Source organism: Podarcis vaucheri (genome assembly GCF_965113315.1).
Source record: "Podarcis vaucheri genome assembly, chromosome: 3".
Taxonomy (NCBI): Eukaryota; Metazoa; Chordata; class Lepidosauria; order Squamata; family Lacertidae; genus Podarcis; species Podarcis vaucheri.
In genome coordinates this window covers 4,029,438-4,049,639 of record NC_138761.1, presented here as the reverse complement: position 1 = coordinate 4,049,639, position 20,202 = coordinate 4,029,438, and the positions used below count along the sequence as shown (strand labels likewise).

The following is a 20,202-nucleotide window of genomic DNA, read 5'->3' as shown; positions in this document are numbered from 1 at the left end:
CCTAAGCGTGGTTATAGGGAAATTTTAAACCCACAAATGGAGAAGGGGCTTAGTGCTGTGGTGTGAGTTAAAATCCTGTGAAAGAGTCACTTGTTGTGCCAGATATCAGCAGTTGGCAAATGATCATGGCAAAATCACGATTTGCAATTCCTTAGCCATTTCCCCTGACCAAAATCTGACGCTCAAGGTTTCTCACATGGCTATCATTTTCGCTAGGGAGATTACAGGCGGCATTCTTCTTCCATTTCCCCACCACAAGATAAGATAGGCAGAGAGATAATGTCCTAAGGTTGCCAAATAAGTTTCATGGTGGAGGAGGCAGAATCTGAAGTCAGAGCTCCCTGCCTGAAAGTCAGCCTGTCATTTACTAACATGCTGTACGGTTAACTATGTTGCATGCAGGAGATCTCTAAACTCCATTCTAGTAAATTGTGGGTGGTGGGCTGCATCCTTGACCTGCTCATGAAAAAAAGCTCCTTTTAATAGTCATATCTTCTTTCTGGCGTGTTAATTTTCTGTATATCTGTGGTGGAGAAAGCAAAGATACAGTAGCTCAGGCAAACTCGGCCCTCCAGATGTTTTGGGACTACAACTCCCATCATCCCTAGCTAACAGGGCCAATGGTCAGGGATGATGGGAGTTGTAGTCTCAAAACATCTGGAGGGCTGAGTTTGCCTATGCCTGCAGTAGCTTTGCCTGTGCAGCATGAACTGGTATACTCCAGAAAAAGCTAGACTACTGTGCTGGTTGTTGTTGTTGTTTAGACCCTGTTGGAAGTCACCCAGTCACCCTTTGTTTGTATTTACAATTGTGAGTTGTCACAAGATAGCTGGTTATTGGTAATAGTCATTGATTTCGCTATACATTTGTTACTGTACGTCCTTTGCAGGTGAAGGAGTTGTGCATGTTTGGCACATGATTATATATAAATATTTTGTGCGATAAATTGCCTTCACCCTTATGTTTTCATTAGTAAGAATGCATAAATGTAATTTTCATGCAACATTCTTTGCTGAAGTTTATTGTGTTACCATCTTCCTTGGTGAGTTGTGTAAACCACTATTCTGAATAATGCCTTTCGTAGGGCAGGGGGCACTGGGAATGGTTTTGTGGAACCAAGGGACTGACAGCCACCAGAAATTTGGGAGCTGCTGATATAGATGAAGACTGCGGTTTTTGTGTTTTGTATGAGTTTCTCCCTTTTAGCACGACACTGTTTTGACGACATGCCAGACCAAGCATGTGAGGATCTGACGCTCATTTGTAACTCTTCATGTTTTTGGCATGAGTTTCCCAGCCATGCCGACACATGTTCCTCATCATTCCCCGAGAAAAAAAGAAAGGCAATGGCCTATTTGGGGACATCGCGACAAATGCACGGCCATTATTTTTTATGATGCCGATGATTTGTAATGTTAATAGTAGCAGTTTTGTTTCATTTAGGAATCACTTCCCAGCAGGCATTCACAGTATAATCACATATTCAAAACAGTTTCATGCATGAAAACAGTTAAAACGTATTTTAGGGACGCGGGTGGCTCTGTGGTCTAAACCACTGAGCCTCTTGGGGTAGCCAATTGCAAAGTCGGCAATTTGAATCCGTGCGACAGGGTGAGCTCCTGTTGCTCTGTCCCAGCTTCTGCCAATTTAGCAGTTTGAAAGCACACCAGTGCAAGTACATAAATAGGTACCACTGCGGCGGGAAGGCAAACAGCATTTCCATGCACACTGGCACTCTCACTGTGTTATCTTCCTTAGTGGGTCCTGCGAACTGCTACTCTGAATAATGCTTTTTATAGGGCAGGGGCACTGGGGATGAGTTCATGGAACAAGGGCCCAAAAAGGTTTGGGAACCACGGCTTTAGTGCAAAGAGAAGAGCTATTGTGCAGGCCAAATCTAGTTAAGAGAGCTGTAAGGAGAAATATCATGTGTGGAGGACTGCCAGGTACCACACTGCCCTTCCTTCCTTCCTTCCCTCCCTCTGGGATAAATGCAGGGCAAAGTTTCCCTCCTGCATGTTTGAGAACCACCAGCTGAGCAGAGCTGAAAGTTCCCCATGTGGATATTATAAACTAGTTGTGTTCTGTGTTATAAATCAAGCACTGCTAGGACCGGTTCCTTTCCCCCCTTTCCAATATGTTTCTTATCAATAAAAGAAAAACCGGTGTAGCCAGAACACGTTTTTATTCTGAAAGTGTGGCCCAAAGAAAAAAAAGTTCTGAGAACCACTGGGTTAAGAGGGACGTCGCAAACAGCCTACATCCCCCCTCCCAAACTCATAACACTATGATGCCTGGCACACCATAGAGGTTTTATTTGTGGCAAAACAAAAACAAAAGATACAGCGGCCTCGCAAGCAAAGAGGATTTGAAACTGGCCAGCGTTACCTGGGTGGGTTGAGGGGGGGGGGGAGAGAAAAAAAGCTTTTTGCCGAACAGCTTTGCAAAGCGCCACAGCTCAACTGATCGGTGGCGTTTGCAAAGCCCTTTTCCCCACGTGTCCTGTTTTCAAACGCCCCAGGGCCCGAAGGCGTCCAGCAAGGTCGCGGCACGAGGGAGATTTGAACCCAGCCCCTCGTTTCCCTTGCAGCTCCAGACCCTGAACGCGCCGGCCTTTTTGGGGATGCCACAGGGCTCTCCAAATGAAAACGAAAACAGACATAAGGCCCCTTTCCACGGCGTTTAAAGCGGGTTTTGCAGCAAGAAAGCGGCGCGCCCAGAGGCCAGCCCTTTGGCTCGCCCTCCTTTTAGCGGGCAGCGCCTTCTCGTTGCATTTCCCGGGCTCGTGGGAACGCGCGCATCTCCTCGGGCGAGCCCTTGGCGTTGGCAACAGGGCGCTCGCAGGCAGCCCTGGAAACAGATCAGGAAAAGCAACAGCGGGAGGTGGCGAGAGGGAGGGAGGGAGGCGGAGGGCTGAAGGTCTCTTTTCCTGGCCCGGGTGTTTATTTTTTGCAGCGCTCCGGCTGGGGGCGTGTATTTAAATGGCGCCGCGCAGCCAATGCGCACCGAGGGGCCGGGCCATGTGGGCAGCTTGTTTACAACAGACCTTCGCGAGAAAGCTTGAACCCGGCCGGCAAAGGAGGCGGAGGAGGCGGCGAGAAGGAAAGCCCGGCGCCCCGGAGCACGTGGAGGAGCCGAGCGCGCTCGGGGGATCGGAGGCTGTGCGCCGGCTCCCGTGCGCCCTGGTGCGCTCCCGGTTGCGCACCCAGAAGCTGCGGTGATGGGCGCGGCGACCCTCGCGAGGAGGCCCCGCTAGGAGAGGACCCCGCAGCGGCTCGGAGGCGAAGAGGTGAGCTCGGAGTAAGGGTGTGCATCGGAAGACACGGGAAAAAGTGGCTTGGTGTTGCAGGGGGAACGTCGGAACGGAGGCCCACCACCTGGTCCTTCTTGCAAGCCGGGCAGCCGGGCAGAAAACCTTATTTTGCCGTCGGTGCTGTTGTTGGTTTCAGCCAGCTGGTATCGAAAGGGGGGGGGCTGCTGTTTGCTTAATTCAGGCTTTAGGACGGCATGGATGTAGCTAAAATTCCTCCATGGATTCGCCCCGTCCTTTTGGAGAGCCGTCTAAGCAAAGGGCTGCCGCCACACCTTGTGGCAAGGAGTTCCGTGCATTAATGAGGGGATGATGGGGGGGGGAAGTGCTCCCCTTTGTCTGCTCTGCCTCTCCTGCCAGGAAGAGTATCCCGGGAACCCGGGATTCTGGAACTATGGGAGAGGGACAAACATAGAATCGTATTTTATTTATTACACATATATGCCACCTTTTTTCTTTCAAGGAGCTCAGGCTGGTGTATATGCTTCTCCTCTTACCCATTTCATCCTCAGAACAGCCCTGTGAGGTAGATTTAAATCATAGAATTGTAGAGCTGGAAGGGACCCCAAGGGTCATCTAGTCCAACCCCCTGCAATGCAGGTATCGTTTGCCCAACTTGAACCCATGACCCTTAGATTAAGGGTCTCAGGCTCTGCTAATTGAGCTATATGAAAGATAGGACTCCCTGGTTGTTTTCTTGCGCCATGCATTCTTCCCCCAGCCCTCTCCCATGCATCCTGTTGTTCTCCTAAATTAAAAAAAAAGCATCATAGCCCTGATGTCAGCCTTTCCCAACCTGGGTGCCCTCCGAATGTTTTGGATCGCAGATCCCGTTGGCCCAGGCTGCTTAAACTCTTCCACAAAGGAAAGATGCTCAAACTTCGCGGCCATTTTAATGTATTTTTTTTCTGGCTGTTTTTGCACCTTTCCGAATATGAGCAATTAATGGCTGCAGATCCTGCCTTTGGTGCTAGGAAAGAACGTTGCAGGTAGGCAATCGAGTAGAGTCCTTGCCAAGCTGGTGCCCTCCCATGTTTTGGACTACAGTTCCCATCAGCCTGATGTGCTGACTGGGGTTGATGGGAGTTGTAGTCCAAAACATGGGAGGGCACCCGGGTGGGGATTATTATTGTTATTATTATTATTAACACCCTGCCCATTTGGCTAGGTTTCCCAGGAAGGAGGGACGTGGGTGGCGCTGTGGGTGAAACCACAGAGCCTAGGGCTTGCCGATCAGAAGGTCAGTGGGTTCGAATCCCCGCGACGGGGTGAGCTCCCGTTGCTCGGTCCCTGCTCCTGCCAACCTAGCAGTTCGAAAGCACGTCAAAGTGCAAGTAGATCAATAGGTACCACTCCAGCGGGAAGGTAAACGGGGTTTCTGTGCACTGCTCTGGTTCGCCAGAAGCGGCTTAGTCATGCCGGCCACATGACCCGGAAGCTGTCTGTGAACAAACGCTGGCTCCCTCGGCCTATAGAGCGAGATGAGCGCGCAACCCCAGAGTCGGTCACGCCTGGACCTAATGGTCAGGGGTCCCTTTACCTTTACCTTTACCCAGGAAGGAAGGCTGGGCCTGGGCTTATAGATTCCCCTCTCCCCGTTCTCCTTTCTTTTGTAATCTTACTTATTTTTGATATATTTGCCCTGCCTCCGAGCTCATGTGGCAAAGAGACTGTGGTGTGTGCCTTGCCATGCTGCCATTTGTGCACATCAATGAAGCTGTGTGTTGCATGATTTGGGACAGATGCAAGGAAGGACTTACTTCCACGCGGTGCATAGTTAGACTGTGGAACTCCCTCCCACTGTAGGCAATGCTGGCCACCAACCTGGGTGGCTTTAAAAGAGGATGGGAGTAGGACCATCAATTGGCCTCATCCAGCAGGCTCTCCTTATGTTCCTATGCCAGCAAGTCACTTGGAGATATTTGCTCCGCCTCTTGTGAATTTCCACCTGGCCTGGGATGTGTAAACAGATCTGTGCCATTCTGATGGGGGTGGGTGTATGGGTTTTGTTTTGCAAAACAGTGTGAATCTCCTGATAGCAGGTGAACCGTGGCCGAAGGGATGAAGTGGACTCCTTTATAGCTTTGTGAAAGAGGTAAAGGTAAAGGGACCCCTGACCATTATGTCCAGTCGCGGACGACTCTGGGGTTGCGGTGCTCATCTCGCTTTACTGGCCGAGGGAGCTGGTGTACAGCTTCTGGGTCATGGGACCAGCATGACTAAGCCGCTTCTGGCGAACCAGAGCAGCGCACGGAAATGCCATTTACCTTCCCGCCGGAGTGGTACCTATTTATCTACTTGCACTTTGACGTGCTTTCGAACTGCTAGGTTGGCAGGAGCAGGGACCGAGCAACGGGAGCTCACCCCGTCGCGGGGATTTGAACCGCCCACCTTCTGATCGGCAAGTCCTAGGCTCTGTGGTTTAACCCGCAGCGCCACCCGCATCCCTTGTGAAAGAGACCCCCTCCTTAAAAAAATAAAAAAATCCTTCTTTACATACTTGAAATAGCCCTGTCTCATAAGCAGCGCAGCCGATTCTGTGTAACTTACTATGTCCACCTGATGTTTTGAATATTCCATCAAACCCAGCACTCTATGGCCCTGCTGACTAGGGAAGATGGGAATTGCAGTCTTAAATCATCTGGAGGGCAAAGGCTGCCCTAGAATATTCAGCCTCCAGAGCCTTCCCTTATAGAACTGCAAGATTATGGAGTTATATCTATTGTAGAATTACAACTGTGTATCGGAAAATGCAGGGAGGGTGCATAAGTTAGTGCAGAAGGTTCTTAGTTAAATCTCTGGCATCTCCAGTTCCGACCCCATTCACCAAAACAAAACAAAACAAAACAAAACAAAACAAAACAAAACAGGTAGCAGGACTCTGTACAGAAGACCTAGGAGTGCTGTGCTGGTGTGATTAGATGGTAGCAGGCAGATGGGAAAATAAGCCTGACCTGTTCTAGGGCAACTTCCTTTGACAATAAATCTTTAGAGCATGGGTAGGCAAACTAAGGCCCGTGAGCCGGATCCGACCCAATCGCCTTCTAAATCCGGCCCGCAGACGGCCCGGGAATCAGCGTGTTTTTACATGAGTAGAATGTATCCTTTTATTTAAAATGCGCCTCTGGGTTATTTGTGGGGCCTGCCTGGTGTTTTTACATGAGCAGAATGTGTGCTTTTATTTGACATGCATCTCTGGGTTATTTGAGGGGCATTGGAATTCGTTCACCCCCCCCAAATGATAGTCCGGCCCCACACAAGGTCTATGGGACTGGCCCCCCCTGCTGAAGTGAACTGGCCCCCTGCTGAAAAAGTTTGCTGAGCCCTGCTTTAGGGAGTCTTGTGACCTAGAGACTACATCTCCAGGATGCAATCAAGAGGCCTAGCAAAATGGGAAGCTTTTTTAATACCAAGTCAGACAGTTGGTCCTTCTGGCTTAGTATTGTATGCACTGATTGGTTGTGTTTCCCTGGGGTTTCAGACAGGAGTCTCTCCCAGCCATACCTGGAGAGTCCGAGGACTGAATCTGGGACTTCCTGCTTGCCCTCTCCTCCCTGACTTCATCGGACTCTATATCCACTGATAGTTCTTGGCTGCATGAAGCAGATGAACTGAATGTCAAGCTAGCACTTTGTGATGTATTTCAGGTTGAAAGCGCTTTCAGCGACATCACACCTGAGTTGGTGTGAACCAGGCATCCCCAAACTCGGCCCTCCAGGTGTTTTGGGACTACAACTCCCATCAGCCCTAGTTAACAGGACGAGTGGTCAGGGATGGTGGGAATTGTAGTCCCAAAACATCTGGAGGGCTGAGTTTGGGGATGCCTGGTGTGAACTCTCCCGTGGTAGTTCTCAGGCCTAGTTCTTTAGGATGCAGTCATTTCCAAAGCTCACAAAGAAGAAGTCTCAAACCTGAAGGTTCACATACTGCAATGGTGCCGCTTGCCATGGAGATAGGATGTGATTCTCCTAGGAAATGCTTAAAGTTTAAGTTCTTAAAAGTAGTTATGACGATCCCTCCTGTATACTCCAGGTCAAGTGGTGGGATGTGTGTGTGTGAAAAATCCTCATTTGTGAACTTTTTTGGATGCAAGTGGATGGTATGTAAAACCCTGATTGCAACGATCTTTCAATTAATGTGCAAATGACAATTAGGAAACATTTGCATTCTTTAATGTGGGTTGTTATAATTGTATGTATCAGAAAACGTGCCCAGGGCTGCCAGCTCCCACCTTGCCTCAAGTAGTCCTATTGTTGTACCTTGTGGCAAACCCCAAATTGAAATACAGAGCACATTGGCACACTTGTTCCCTTATTCCCTGCAGACAGGAATACTAAGAGGATGTTCTTCGGAAAAGAAAGGCGTGAAAGGTGCTACGAAACATACAATTGGATCCTGTCGCGCCCCCGCCCCCCGCACTGTTTTTCTTTTCATTAAAAGAGTTTCAACAATATGGCGCCCTGCCACCTTATTCCTCCAAACACTCAGAAGCTCCACTCAGCCCTCTGTTTGCACTGTAGGTGTGTCTCGCCAAAGAAATATCTGCAAACTCCCAGTGCAAACAAAGGGGTAGTGTAAGGCTTCTGCTGGGGGCTGGATCACATAGATGTCTTCATTAGGTGAGGACTGCAGCTGCTTTTCAGGGCTGGCAGTTCACACATTCAGCTCCCAGCCATGCCATGTGCAGAGATGGACAGAGCAATGTTTTGCCTGTCCGCTCAGAACTCAAGCATTGCCAGGTAACTGTGTACACTTGGTTCTCAAACATAAAATGCTCCGGAAGTCCGTTCGACTTCCAAAATGTTTGAAAACCAAGGCCGCGGCTTCCGGTTGGTGCAGGCGCCCCGGAAACAATAGCCGGCAACTGCATCGGGTGTTCGGCTTCCGAAAAACATTTGGAAACCAGAACACTTACTTCTGGGTTTTCGGCGTTTGCGAGCTGAAATGTTCAAGTACCAAGGTTCCACTGTACAAGCACCCTTCCCCAAACTGATGCCCCCAGTGGTGTAGCGTGGGTTGCCAGTGACCAGGGCAAGCAGGTATCCTTGGTTCTGCCCACCGACACGCTGAAACCAAGGAGCAATAGCTTGGTGGCCTACCCGAGTGGGGGCTATGGTAGCCCGTGAGGGTCAAGCATTGCGCTGTGCAGAGGGTGCCCTAGCAAACCACCATTGCCCAAATCCACTCCTCAGTCTGCCCACACAAACACTGGGAGACTGTCTGTGTGAGGGGGCAGGTGCACTATTTTTATTTATTTATGATTCTTTCCTTTCATTTTGAAGTTTTGTGCCCCTAATAATTTTGCACCCAGGGCAAGAGCTCCAGTGGCCCCACCCAAGCTACGTCACTGTGCAACTCTCATCTTCTCCAGCCAGCATGGCTGCAGGATACTGGGTGATGGGAGTTGTAGCCCAAGGGTGCCACAGTGGGAAATGCTGGTGTACGTAGCCTCAAGGAAGGATGTGAATCCGCAAGACAGCCCGAGGCGGCTGCTTCTCAGTTACTGTAAGATCCAGGGATCTCACCTAAAGCCAAAACCATGTACAGTGGTACCTCGGGTTACATATGCTTCAGGTTACATACGCTTCAGGTTACAGACTCCTCTAACCCAGAAATATTACCTCAGGTTAAGAACTTTGCTCCAGGATGAGAACAGAAATCGTGCTGTGGCGGCGCGGTGGCAGCAGGAGGCCCCATTAGCTAAAGTGGTGCTTCAGGTTAAGAACAGTTTCAGGTTAAGAACGGACCTCCAGAACGAATTAAGTACGTAACCAGAGGTAGCACTGTATTGCCAATACACATTGGGTTCAATGGTGGGTGGGCTTGCCAAAGTCTTTATTCCCAGAGGCCTGGCCCCTTTCTACCACAGTGGTACCTTCGTTCTCAAACTTAATCCATTCCAGAAGTCCGTTTGACTCCCGAAACGTTCGAAAACCAAGGCTGCGGCTTCCGATTGGCGCATGAGCCCAGAAACAATAGCTGACAACCGCAGTGGGTGTTCGGCTTCTGAAAAAAAATTGAAAACTGGAACGGTTTTTGGCATTCGGGAGCCGATTTGTTCGTCAACTAAGCTGTTCGAGAACCAAGGTTCCACTGTCCTACTACTACTGCTACTACTACTATTTAATTCTGCCAAGTGTGTAAAGCTGAATGCACACGTTAAAGGCCCTCGGAGCTGGACCTCAGTGTCTGGGCAGAACGATGGAGGTGGAGATGCTCCTTCAGATATAAACTGGACCGAGGCCGTTTAGGGCTTTAAAGGTCAGCACCAACACTTTGAATTGTGCTTGGAAACGTTAGGTTAGTTTCCAAAGACACCCCCACACCTCCTCTCTGTCCATCATCTAAGGAAGCAAAATTCATTGTTGGAGTTCAAGCCCAGGTCCCAGCCATGTAAAAACAACACAAAGAAGTTGCAAAGCCAGGGGGTGTGTGACTAGGAAGGAGATGTGGGCTGTAGAGTGTCCTGTGGGCCATATTGAGAGGGTTGCATTCAGTCCCTGTAGCCTCATCCACTGGTGTAGCTTAAGAAAAGCTGGTGGTGACTCTGGTCTAGTGTTCCAACGCTGTTCTTTTCTTGCACTGGTGGAAACCCACCCACCATCCTTTGTGAAGGGTAGGGGGAGTGTTGAATTCTGTGGCACTCATTTGCCGGCCAGTGGAGACGGGAACTATAGGACAGGGGTCGGAAACCTAAGGCCCATGGGCCACAAGCGGCCCATGGGGGTCGTTTAAGCAGCCTATGGACCCCCGCCACCCGCTTGGACGCCTTCCGTGCACCGCGCTAAAGTGGCGCAGAGCAGGGACTGCCTTCCACGACGTTGGCCGGCTTCCCATTGGCTGCAGGAAGGTCCTGCAGCCAATGGAAAGCTGTGCATGCCTCCTCTGCACATGCACAGTGTTTGTGCATGCGTGTGTGCGCACTCCGTCCCACCCAGGACTGTGAACAGGCCCAAGCCACAAAAAATTTGCTGACCCTTGCTCTAGGAGTATTAAGGGAGGATAGATGGGTAGAACTCATTCTCCCTGTCAAGGAAAAATTCCTCCAAATTGATACGTGCCCAGATTCTAAGAATGCTCAGATTGCATTTCACTTTTTATTTATTTCCTCCTTTAAAGAAACTGTTTGTCTGTCTGATTCTATACTATTTTTTGGGGGGTGGGGACACACCAAATGCCTAGAAATTCGTGATCTGTTTGGCTCACATCCTGTGGTTTCCCATATGCCCCCGTTGTAAGCAACTTTTGTGCAATTCAGACTTTGCGCAACAGGGCCAGCCCTGGGTCTGCACTCTCAGTTTTCTGCCTTTGCCCACTTTGGCCCTTTTCTCTCTGTTTGGGGTCCCAATTTCTCCCTCTCTTCTCGCCCAGGTTTGTGCAGGGCACCGCGGTTAGAATCCTGGTCTAGGACCTGGGAGACCAGGGTTCATATTCCTGATGTCCCATGAAGCCGGCTGGGTGGCCTAACATTCTAACCTACCTCACAGGACTGTTGTGAGGATAAATGGGAGGTGGGGAGGTGTATGTAACCACCTTGAGAGCCTTTGAAATAAGATGGGATATACATATAGTGATAATAAAAAGCTATTTAGGGCTTTCTCACCCCCTGTTGGGTGTGGGTGCATTTTCTGCAGACCAAAAGCCCAAAGTCTAGATAGCGCGGCCCTCAGCCTCCAGCTGGTGGCCAGGCAGGTGCGCCCTTGGCGACGCGCAGGTAACTTGCCGCCGCTCCTGGAAGCTCCGCTGCGCGCCACCTCCCGCCAGCCAGGTGCCTCCGCCGCCCGCCGGTCCATCCATCCACCCACCGGCCCCTTTTGCGCGCCGGCGGCTTTCTCTCCTTTTGCGCGCCCGCCACTCCCTTCCGCGCGCGGGGACTCCATTCCGGGGGCTGCCTGCAGCCGCGTACGTGAGGCAGCCTGTGCCGGGGACAGCCGAGGGGAGGGGACTGGAGGAGGAGGAGGAGGAGGCGGCGGCGGCGAGGGCGGAGGGAGCGGGCGAGCCGCGGCGGAGCTGGAAGGGGAATTTCAAAACAAGCTGCGCGAGGGAAGGAGGGAGCCGAGCTGGCAGGCGAGGCGGAGCGCGCGCGGAGCTGGTAAGCCGGGGAGGGGGCGCCCGTCGGGGGCTGGCGGCGCGGGCGTGGGGATTGATGGGGTGGGGGGTGGGGGAGGGCTGGTTGTGCGGGTGGGCGACGCTGCTCTTGCAGCTGCACGGCCGTGAGAGAGGGGTGTGTGCGAGGGGGCGCGCCGGCGACGCAATCCCCGCGCCTTGCGCCCGTGCGCCCTAGCCAAGCTGCACGGGCCACTCCGCGCTGCCCGAAGGCGCGCACTCTTTCTCTCTCCACGCGTGTCTCCCTCGATTCCTCCCCTCCTGCCGTGGCATGCAACACCCCCCTCTTCTTCCAGGGAGGGCGATCGTGCGTGGATCCCCCTCTCTCTCTCCAACCGTGCAGCCTCCTCTTGCGCCCCCCCCCCCCCGATCGCTCCCACTCATTCCCGGCTGCAGCCCCGGGATCCTCCGCTTTCCCCTCGACGGATTCTCGGCCGCCCTTTTGCTCCCCCCGCTGCAGAAAGCCCTTCGCCGCCGCTGCCGCCTCCGCCGCTTTTTGCGCGCACACCCGCCCGCCATCGCCGGTGATCGCGGAGTGCGCACTTGTGTTTTGCTCCCCGCGTGTTCGCCACGCCTCCTCCACCTCCGGGCCGTGGCGCGCGGCGGGGCGGTACCCGCGGGCGCTTCCCCCCCCGGCACACCCCCTTCTCGCCTCCGCGGCCGTGCCTTCCCCGCACCCTCCGCTTCGGCCTCGCTCGCCGGCCCCCACGGTGCCAGCTGGCACGCCCACCCCCGGGACAGCCGGGCTGTGGCGCCGCGCGGAACGGTGGATGGTGGCGGACACGGGTCGGCGTGCGCCACGCCCCCTCCCCTCGCGGCCATGTCGCGGTAGTGCACGGACCTCGCACCCCTCCCCGCGGGGACCTGATCCTGCCTCGCGAGTGGCGCCGTGAGCGTCCGGCAGGCCGCGTCCTCGGGGCGCGCTGCGACGGCGCCCGCGGGCACTAGGAAGGCGCCTCGATCGAATGCGCGCAGACCGGGGCTCTAGGCATTTAGGTTGGTGATCGTTTGGGGCATTCTGCCTGCAGCGGAGAAGCTTTACCGGTGAGCCGCGGTCCTGATCCGTGGCGAAGCAGGGGTCACCCTGCTCTCTCCAAGATCCGCTTGTTTGCTGCATTTCTAGCCCACGTTTACCTCCAAGGAGCTGAAGGTGGCATGCATGGTTTTCCCGCTCCTTTAATTGCCACAACAACCCTGCGAGGGAGGGCACCCATGGCTTCCATGACCAAGCGGGGGATTTGAGCCCTGGTTTTCCTAAGGTTCTCGTCTGACGCTCTAACCACTGGGCCACACTGGCTCAAGTGGAGATGCTAGGGACTGAACTGGACCTTCCGCATACATTGCAAAGTGGCTGCCGATTATCTTCCAGACCTAATTCAAAGTGCTTGTTTTGACCTATAATGACTTTTACGGTTCAAGACCGCAAGGACCACCTCTGCCCATATAAACCGTCCCGGATTCTTCCTCCCCGGGAGGTCCGGAGGGTGGCAATGGAAGAACGGGCCTTTTCTGTGGTGGCTCCCCCTTTGTGGAATGCTCTCCCCAGGGAGGTTTGCATGGCATCTTCATTATATATATTTAGGGGCCAGGCGAAGACGTTCCTCTTCAACCAGGCCTTGGGCTGTTTAATATCCTACAGCCTTTTAAATGTGGGGAAGGGGGTGTTGCTGTTTTGCTGTTCTGTTTTTATTATTTACTTGTGTTTTTACCTTGTATTTAATTCTGTGAACCACCCTCAGGTAGTAGTAATAATAATAATAATAATAATAATAATTAATATTTATATCCCGCCCATCTGGCTGGGTTTCCCCAGCTACTCTGGGCGGCTTCCAACAGAATATTAAAATACAGTAGTCAGTTAAACATTAATAGCTTCCCTAAACAGGGCTGCCTTCAGATGTCTTTTAAAAGTCAGATAGTTGTTTAATGCCTTGCCATCTGGTGGGAGGGCGTTCCACAGGGCAGGCGCCACTACCGAGAAGGCCCTCTGCCTGGTTCCCTGTACTTGGCTTCTCGCAGTGAGGGAACCGCCAGAAGGCCCTCGGCGCTGGACCTCAGTGTCCGGGCAGAACAATGGCGATGGAGGCGCTCCTTCAGGTATACAGTGGACGCTCGGGTTGCGAACGTGATCCGTGTGGGATGCACATTTGTAACCCGCGTCTGCGCATGCGCGGCTTGTGATTCGGTGCTTCTGCGCATGCGCGACCGCCGAAACCCGGAAGTAACCCGTTCCAGTACTTCCGGGTTTCGGCAGTCCGCAACCTGAAGCAGACGCAACGTGAAGTATGACTTGTACTGGACTGAGGCCGTTTAGGGCTTTAAAAGTCAACACCAACACTTTGAATTGTGCTCATCATTGGATGAAGGGCGGTATATAAGTTTAACAAATAACAATGAAATAATAATAATGTGATGGGCCAGCCATGGCCTAGGTAGGCTATTAGTTAGATCTGGGGTAGGACACCTCCGTGCACATTGAGGGATGGCGACTGGGGTTCCCCTTCAAGACATTGCTGGACTCCCAACTCCCATAAGTCTTAGCAGCCAGCCTGGCCAGTGGTCAGAGATAATGGGAGTTCTAGTCCAGCAGCATTGGAATGGCCACGCAGGTTCCCTCACAGGAATTCTTGGTGGGGAGGCAGGCAGGGCCTTCTTGGTGGCTGCTCCCAGACTTTGGAACTCCCTTCTAGACTGGCTCACTCCTTGTTGTCCTATGGGAACAGGGCCGTCTTAAGCATACCTGGCGCATCTCTCTGGTGCCCCCCCTTTCCTAGAGTTGACTTTTTTTAGGGCTGGAGGAGGCGGGCAGCGGCTGGAGGGCGGCTCCTCCGGCGGGGAAGAGGCGGAGGCTGGACGCGGCACTTTCTGGCTCAGCTGACCGCTTCGTGCCGCAGTGGCCATGGCAGGCAGCACACGGAGCGAGCGGGCCTGTGCCGAGCGAGCGAGGGCGCTGTGCCGCTCCCGCCAGCGCCGGCTCGTCCCCCCCCCCCGTTTAGCCTTCTGGCGCACCGCAGAATTTGGCGCTTGCAGGATAAAAGGGAAAAAACCGAGCCGACACTCGGCAGGAGCGGCGCACGCACCCTCGCTCACTCAGCGCGCTCGTTCGGTGTTCCCCAGACTCTCGCCTGGCGCCCTCCAGAACTTGGCGCCCAGGCGCCCTGCGCCACTAGTCTCAATGGGTAAGAAGGGCCTGTTTGGGAACAGAATTGTGTTTCAAGCAAAGGGCTTTTAAGTGTGCTGTTAAGAGTATGATTGCCTTTTAGTGTTGGTCTTTCATGCTTTTCTACCTTTCTATATTTTATATGAGCTGTTGTTTGATTTGCGTTAGCCATCTTGAGTCCTGGCCTGGGGAAAAGGCACAATATAAATACAGTGGTACCTCAGGTTAAGTACTTAATTCGTTCCGGAGGTCCGTTCTTAACCTGAAGCACCACTCTAGCTAATGGGGCTTCCTGCTGCCGCCGTAGCACGATTTCCGTTCTCACCGTGAAGCAAAGTTCTTAACCTGAAGCACTATTTCTGGGTGAGCGGAGTATGTAACCTGAAGCGTCTGTAACTCGAGGTACCACTGTAAGCATTATAATAAAAACTGCCCTGAGATTTCCAGGTATAGGGCGGTATATAAATTAAATAAATAATAAGAAGAATAAGAAATAAAACTTGTCATACTCATTCGGTAGAGCATGAGACTATTAATATCAGGGTTGTGGGTTCGAGCCCTATGCAGGGGGTTGGACTAGATGACCCTCGTGGTCCCAACCCTGCAATTCTATGATCCTACTCGCTGGGTGACAGGCCCCTTTAGGGCAGCCACTGCGCTTTGAGATTTCCAGTCCTTTCTCCCCCATTATGGTTTTGCTCACATACACAACGCTGCAACATCTGGATGTCCCTTTGCTGTGCAACTTTGCCTTCTGGTTTAGGCCTGAGTGTGTCTACTCAGAAGTAAGCCCGTTGAACTCTCAGGCAAGTGTGCTTGGGATGGCAACCAGGGCCTTCCTTCTGCCGTCTTCCTGAGGCTCTCATGAAGTGGCCACCTGTCAGGGATCCTTTAGTTGCGATTCCCGGATTGCAGGGGGTTGGACTAGATGGCCCTTGGGTGCCTCCCTGCGCTACAATTCTGCGATTCTGTGGCCGGCTCTTTGCCAGCGGGGTTATGGGTCCCAGCCCCAAGGTTGGCTACAGTCCCTGCACCTCTTATTTCAGAAGTGTCTTAAGGCCACCCGTGAAGCTGTTGGGAGGCAGTAGGCCACGGAGACCTCTTAATTTTGTGGCTGGTGGGGTAAAGGAGGGTAGTTTTGTCAGCGTGGCCTTCAGCTGCTGACTCCTTCTGTAGAGCAAACCTTGACTGTGGCCCTTTCAGGCTATGAATGAGAGCAGGCTGCCTTGAATGCAGAAAATGTGGCCACTCCTCTCTTCCTCCTTCCACTCTTCTCTGCCCTCTTCAAATATCTCAAGGGCTTTTCCCAAGCTTCTCCCCTCCTGCTCTCAAGGGTGGTACCTGAACCAATGGATTCAAGTTCCAAGAAGGGAGATTCCGGCTAAATTTCTGACGGTGAGAGCCGTTCGACAGTGGAACAGACCCCCTCCAAAAGTGGTGGACTCTCCTTCCTTGCAGAGCTTTAAACTTTAAACTTGGAGAGCTTTAAACGGCTTGAGAGCAGTACATGTGAAAAGGATCTAGGGGTCTTGGTTGACCACAAACTTGACATGAGCCAACAGTGTGACGCGGCAGCTAAAAAAGCCAATGCAATCCTGGGCTGCATCAATAGGAGTATAGCATCTAGATGAAGGGAAGTAATAGTGCCACTGTATTCTGCTCTGGTCAGACCTCACCTGGAGTACTGTGTCCAGTTCTGGGCACCACAGTTCAAGAAGGACACTGACAAACTGGAACGTGTCCAGAGGAGGGCAACCAAAATGGTCAAAGGCCTGGAAACGATGCCTTATGAGGAACGGCTAAGGGAGCTGGGCATGTTTAGCCTGGAGAAGAGGAGGTTAAGGGGTGATATGATAGCCATGTTCAAATATATAAAAGGAGGTCACATAGAGGAGGGAGAAAGGTTGTTTTCTGCTGCTCCAGAGAAGCGGACACGGAGCAATGGATCCAAACTACAAGAAAGAAGATTCCACCTAAACATTAGGAAGAACTTCCTGACAGTAAGAGCTGTTTGACAGTGGAATTTGCTGCCAAGGAGTGTGGTGGAGTCTCCTACTTTGGAGGTCTTTAAGCAGAGGCTTGACAACCATATGCCAGGAGTGCTCTGATGGTGTTTCCTGCTTGGCAGGGGGTTGGACTCGATGGCCCTTGTGGTCTCTTCCAACTCTATGATTCTATGATACAGAAATCAGATGGCCATCTGACAATGATTCTTCAGCTGCAACTCCAGCATTGCGGGGGGTTGGACTAGATGACCCTTGGGACCCATTCCAGCTCTACGATTCTATGAATCTTTTTTTTTTTAAAGAAAATTATTAGGTTTTTTAGCATATCATTTCCCACAATTATTAAACATACTTTTACAGCTTATTCATTTTTTTGACTTCCATCAATCACATCTGAAAATTTTCCAATCTTTTCATTTAATTTACATTTCTAACTTTCGCTATTACATGTAAATGCCGTAACAAATGTCTCTCTTCTTTGCAATCTTTCATATATTCCTCCTTACAAAACTTCTTGTAGTCCTACTAGCGTCATTTGTTGATTACAGATGCTCTTCAAATAATTCATATACTTCTTCCAATCTTCTGTAAATCTCTGGTCCCGCAGGTTTCGAATCCTTCCTGTCATTTTGTCCAATTCTGCATAGTCCTTTAATTTCGTCTGCCATTTCGTCGGAATTTCTTCTTGCTTCCATTTCTGGGCCAGCAATACTTTTGCTGCTGTTGTTGCATATAAAACCAATTTAACATCCTGTCTGTGAATGTTTTTGGACCCAGCTGCAGAAAGGATTGGAGGGGAGTGTTTTGGCCTGGCTCCCCAGTTGTGTCAGGTCCTTTTGAACTGGGTTTTGCCTCCTCCTCCCGTGAATCCTCCTACTCTCTTCTGGATTATATCTCAGGTCTTTTCCCTGAGAAGATCTGTGGTCACTCTGAGTGACACAGCCACCTTGCCTTGGGCTCTACCTAATGCCTCGATGGAACTGAACTGAATTTATTGGCTTTATAGCACACCTTTTCCTCCAAGGGGCTGAAAGTGGTGTATAGCCATACCTCGGGTTACAGCCGCTTCAGGTTGTGTTTTTTCTGGTTACAGACCTGCCGAAATCCGGAAGTACCAGAACGAGTTACTTCCAGGTTTCGGTGGCCGCGCATGCACAGAAGCGCTAAATCATGCTTTGCGCATGTGCAGAAGCGCCGAATTGCAGCCCACGCGTGCAGAGACGCACCGCTGCAGGTTGCAAACGTGCATCCCGCACGGATCACGCTCGCGACCCAAGCGTCCGCTGAACATGTCTCTCCCTGCCTCATTTAATCCCAGCGACCACCTTGTAAGGTCGGGGAGCCTGAGAGGCCCAAGGTCAGCAAGTTAGCTTTGTGTCCGAAAGGGCATTCGAACCCTGGTCTCCCAGGCAGCGTTCGAAATCCGCCAGACGTCTTTTGCACCCGACACTTTGAAAGCACGTCAAAGTAGATAAATAGGTACTGCTACGGCGGGAAGGTAAACGGCGTTTCCGTGGGCTGTTCTGGTTTTGCCAGAAGCGGCTTAGTCATGCTGGCCACATGACCTGGAAATAATAATAATACTAATAATAATAATAATAATAATAATAATAATAATAATAATAATAATAATAATTTATTATTTATACCCCGCCCGTCTGGCTGGGCTTCCCCAGCCACTCTGGGTGGCTTCCAACAAAATATTAAAATAAAGTAATGCATCAAACATTAAAAGCTTCCCTAAACAGGGCTGCCTTCAGATGTTTTCTAAAAGTGTTGTAGTTGTTGTTCTCTTTGACATCTGGTGGGAGGGCATTCCACAGGGCGGGTGCCACCACCGAGAAGGCCCTCTGCCTGGTTCCCTGTAACTTGGCTTCTCGCAGTGAGGGAACCGCCAGAAGGCCCTCAGCGCTGGACCTCAGCGTCCGGGTAGAACGTGAAAAACTGTCTACGGACAAAATGTCAGCTCCCTCGGCCAGTAAAGCGAGATGAGCGCAGCAACCCCAGATTCGTTCGCGACTGGACTTACCTGTCAGGGGTCCTTTACCTTTACCTTTGTATCAGCCACTTGAGACCAAATATAGATGTCTGGGGGGGGGGGGGCAGGATGGTGCCCGACGTCTCCACCACCTGGAGGCGCATTCCTGGGGAATCCTTGGTTCCTGCCTGTTTTCACACACCAGCAATGCCTCTGTAGAATTCCGTTACGTTTTTTATCTGCACAACCAATGAACTTCAGGAACAGAGAAGCCATCTTGAAAAATACGACTTTCGAGACGCCTAGCCCCCAAATGGTAACTAGGCATTCCGTTTTGGCACCTGTAAACCCTAGTTTAAGGAACCGTTTGGCTCCTAGCTGATATATCTGAGCTTCTAAGATTGCTCCCAGGTCTGGCACACCATGCAGATTGCCACACCTTTATTTGGCTGGCAGCTGTTTATATGCCCGATAGTATACCTGGCTGCTCTTTTTGTATGCTCACCTGTGTGGGTGTCTGTGCCGCTGACGCAAAACATAGGTAGTCTGGAGCCGGGGAGGAATCGCCTCTTCGGAGCGTCTTTTCGACAGGCGGCTGGTTCTGTGTGATATTTCCCCCTCTCAAACCACAGATGATTATCGCAGGCGTAATTTCAAGAGGAACAAGCCGTGTTAGCTGTTGCAGCACGCAGCAAATGGCTCCGGTGGCACCTTGGGCGTCTAGCCCATTTTGCACGAGACCTTCCTTCTGCCACGATAAAATTGGTTGTCGCAAGGCCGCACGGTGTCGCAAGACCTGTCGTCATCCTGCCACAGAAATGCCACAAAATCCCTCTGCGTTAGAAACTTGTGTGGGCTTCAGAATGACGGTAGGCTCGCACGAAGCTGCTTTCTTTGGAGGATAGAGTTACGTGCAGCAAGCGAAATGATAGAATGCCCTTCATCTCCCTGCACATGGAAAGCTAGCAGGTCAAGGATAGTTTGCTATGTGTCAGGAGGTTGTTTTCTGTGGCAGTCGGGGGAGAGTGCATCTGCTGCCCCCGTCGACCTATTCTTATTGACAACTCTTTTTAAAAATGTTTTCATCTATGCAATTGTTTTAACTGGTTTTATTTATGTATGTAAACTATTTTAAATACAAAATTTCTTTAGGATGCTGCTGTATTTGTTTGTTATTATGGTATGTATTATTCTGTCTTTATATTGTAAACTGCCCTGGGGTCTTCAGATGCAGGGTGGTGTAGAAATCTAATAATAATAAAAATAATTAATTTGGCTTTTTGTGCACTGTGCTGACTGGCTTGCCGCTGTAACGTCACAAATATATCTTTTCCCACAACCAAAGTGTTCTAAAGCCAGGTTTGAGGCACTCAGCCTTACCTATACGCATCTTTGGCAAATGGCTCTACCTTGCCTATAGTTTTGCCACCTCTAAAAGGGACGTAATTTTAAAGGTGGTCAGTAAGTTATATCCTAGCCCTCGCTTCCCACCGGAAAGGACTGTGGGAGGAAGGGATACTATCACCACTGCCATCCCCACCTATTTTCCTCCTCCCTCTCAACCCATTTTCCTTTTGTGTCGTGTCTCTTTTTTCCAGTTTTGTAGGCAGGAGGGCAGGAACGACCGTACGGATGATAGTTC

At 51.3% G+C, this 20,202-nt stretch overlaps 1 protein-coding gene across 2 annotated transcripts in view; it reads left to right on the top strand.

Moving 5' to 3' along the window:
* Window positions 1-3,091: 3,091 nt before the first annotated feature.
* Window positions 3,092-20,202, top strand: part of ZNF395 (zinc finger protein 395) — a 64,170-nt gene continuing 47,059 nt past the window's right edge. Inside the window, exon 1 of one of the 2 annotated variants that reach the window (XM_082217662.1) lies at window positions 3,092-3,289. The gene's annotated coding sequence lies outside the window, so the exon portion shown is untranslated. Of the gene's footprint in view, window positions 3,290-11,265; window positions 11,403-20,202 lie in introns of those variants that run through there. The other variant, XM_082217661.1, reaches the window with a different exon arrangement.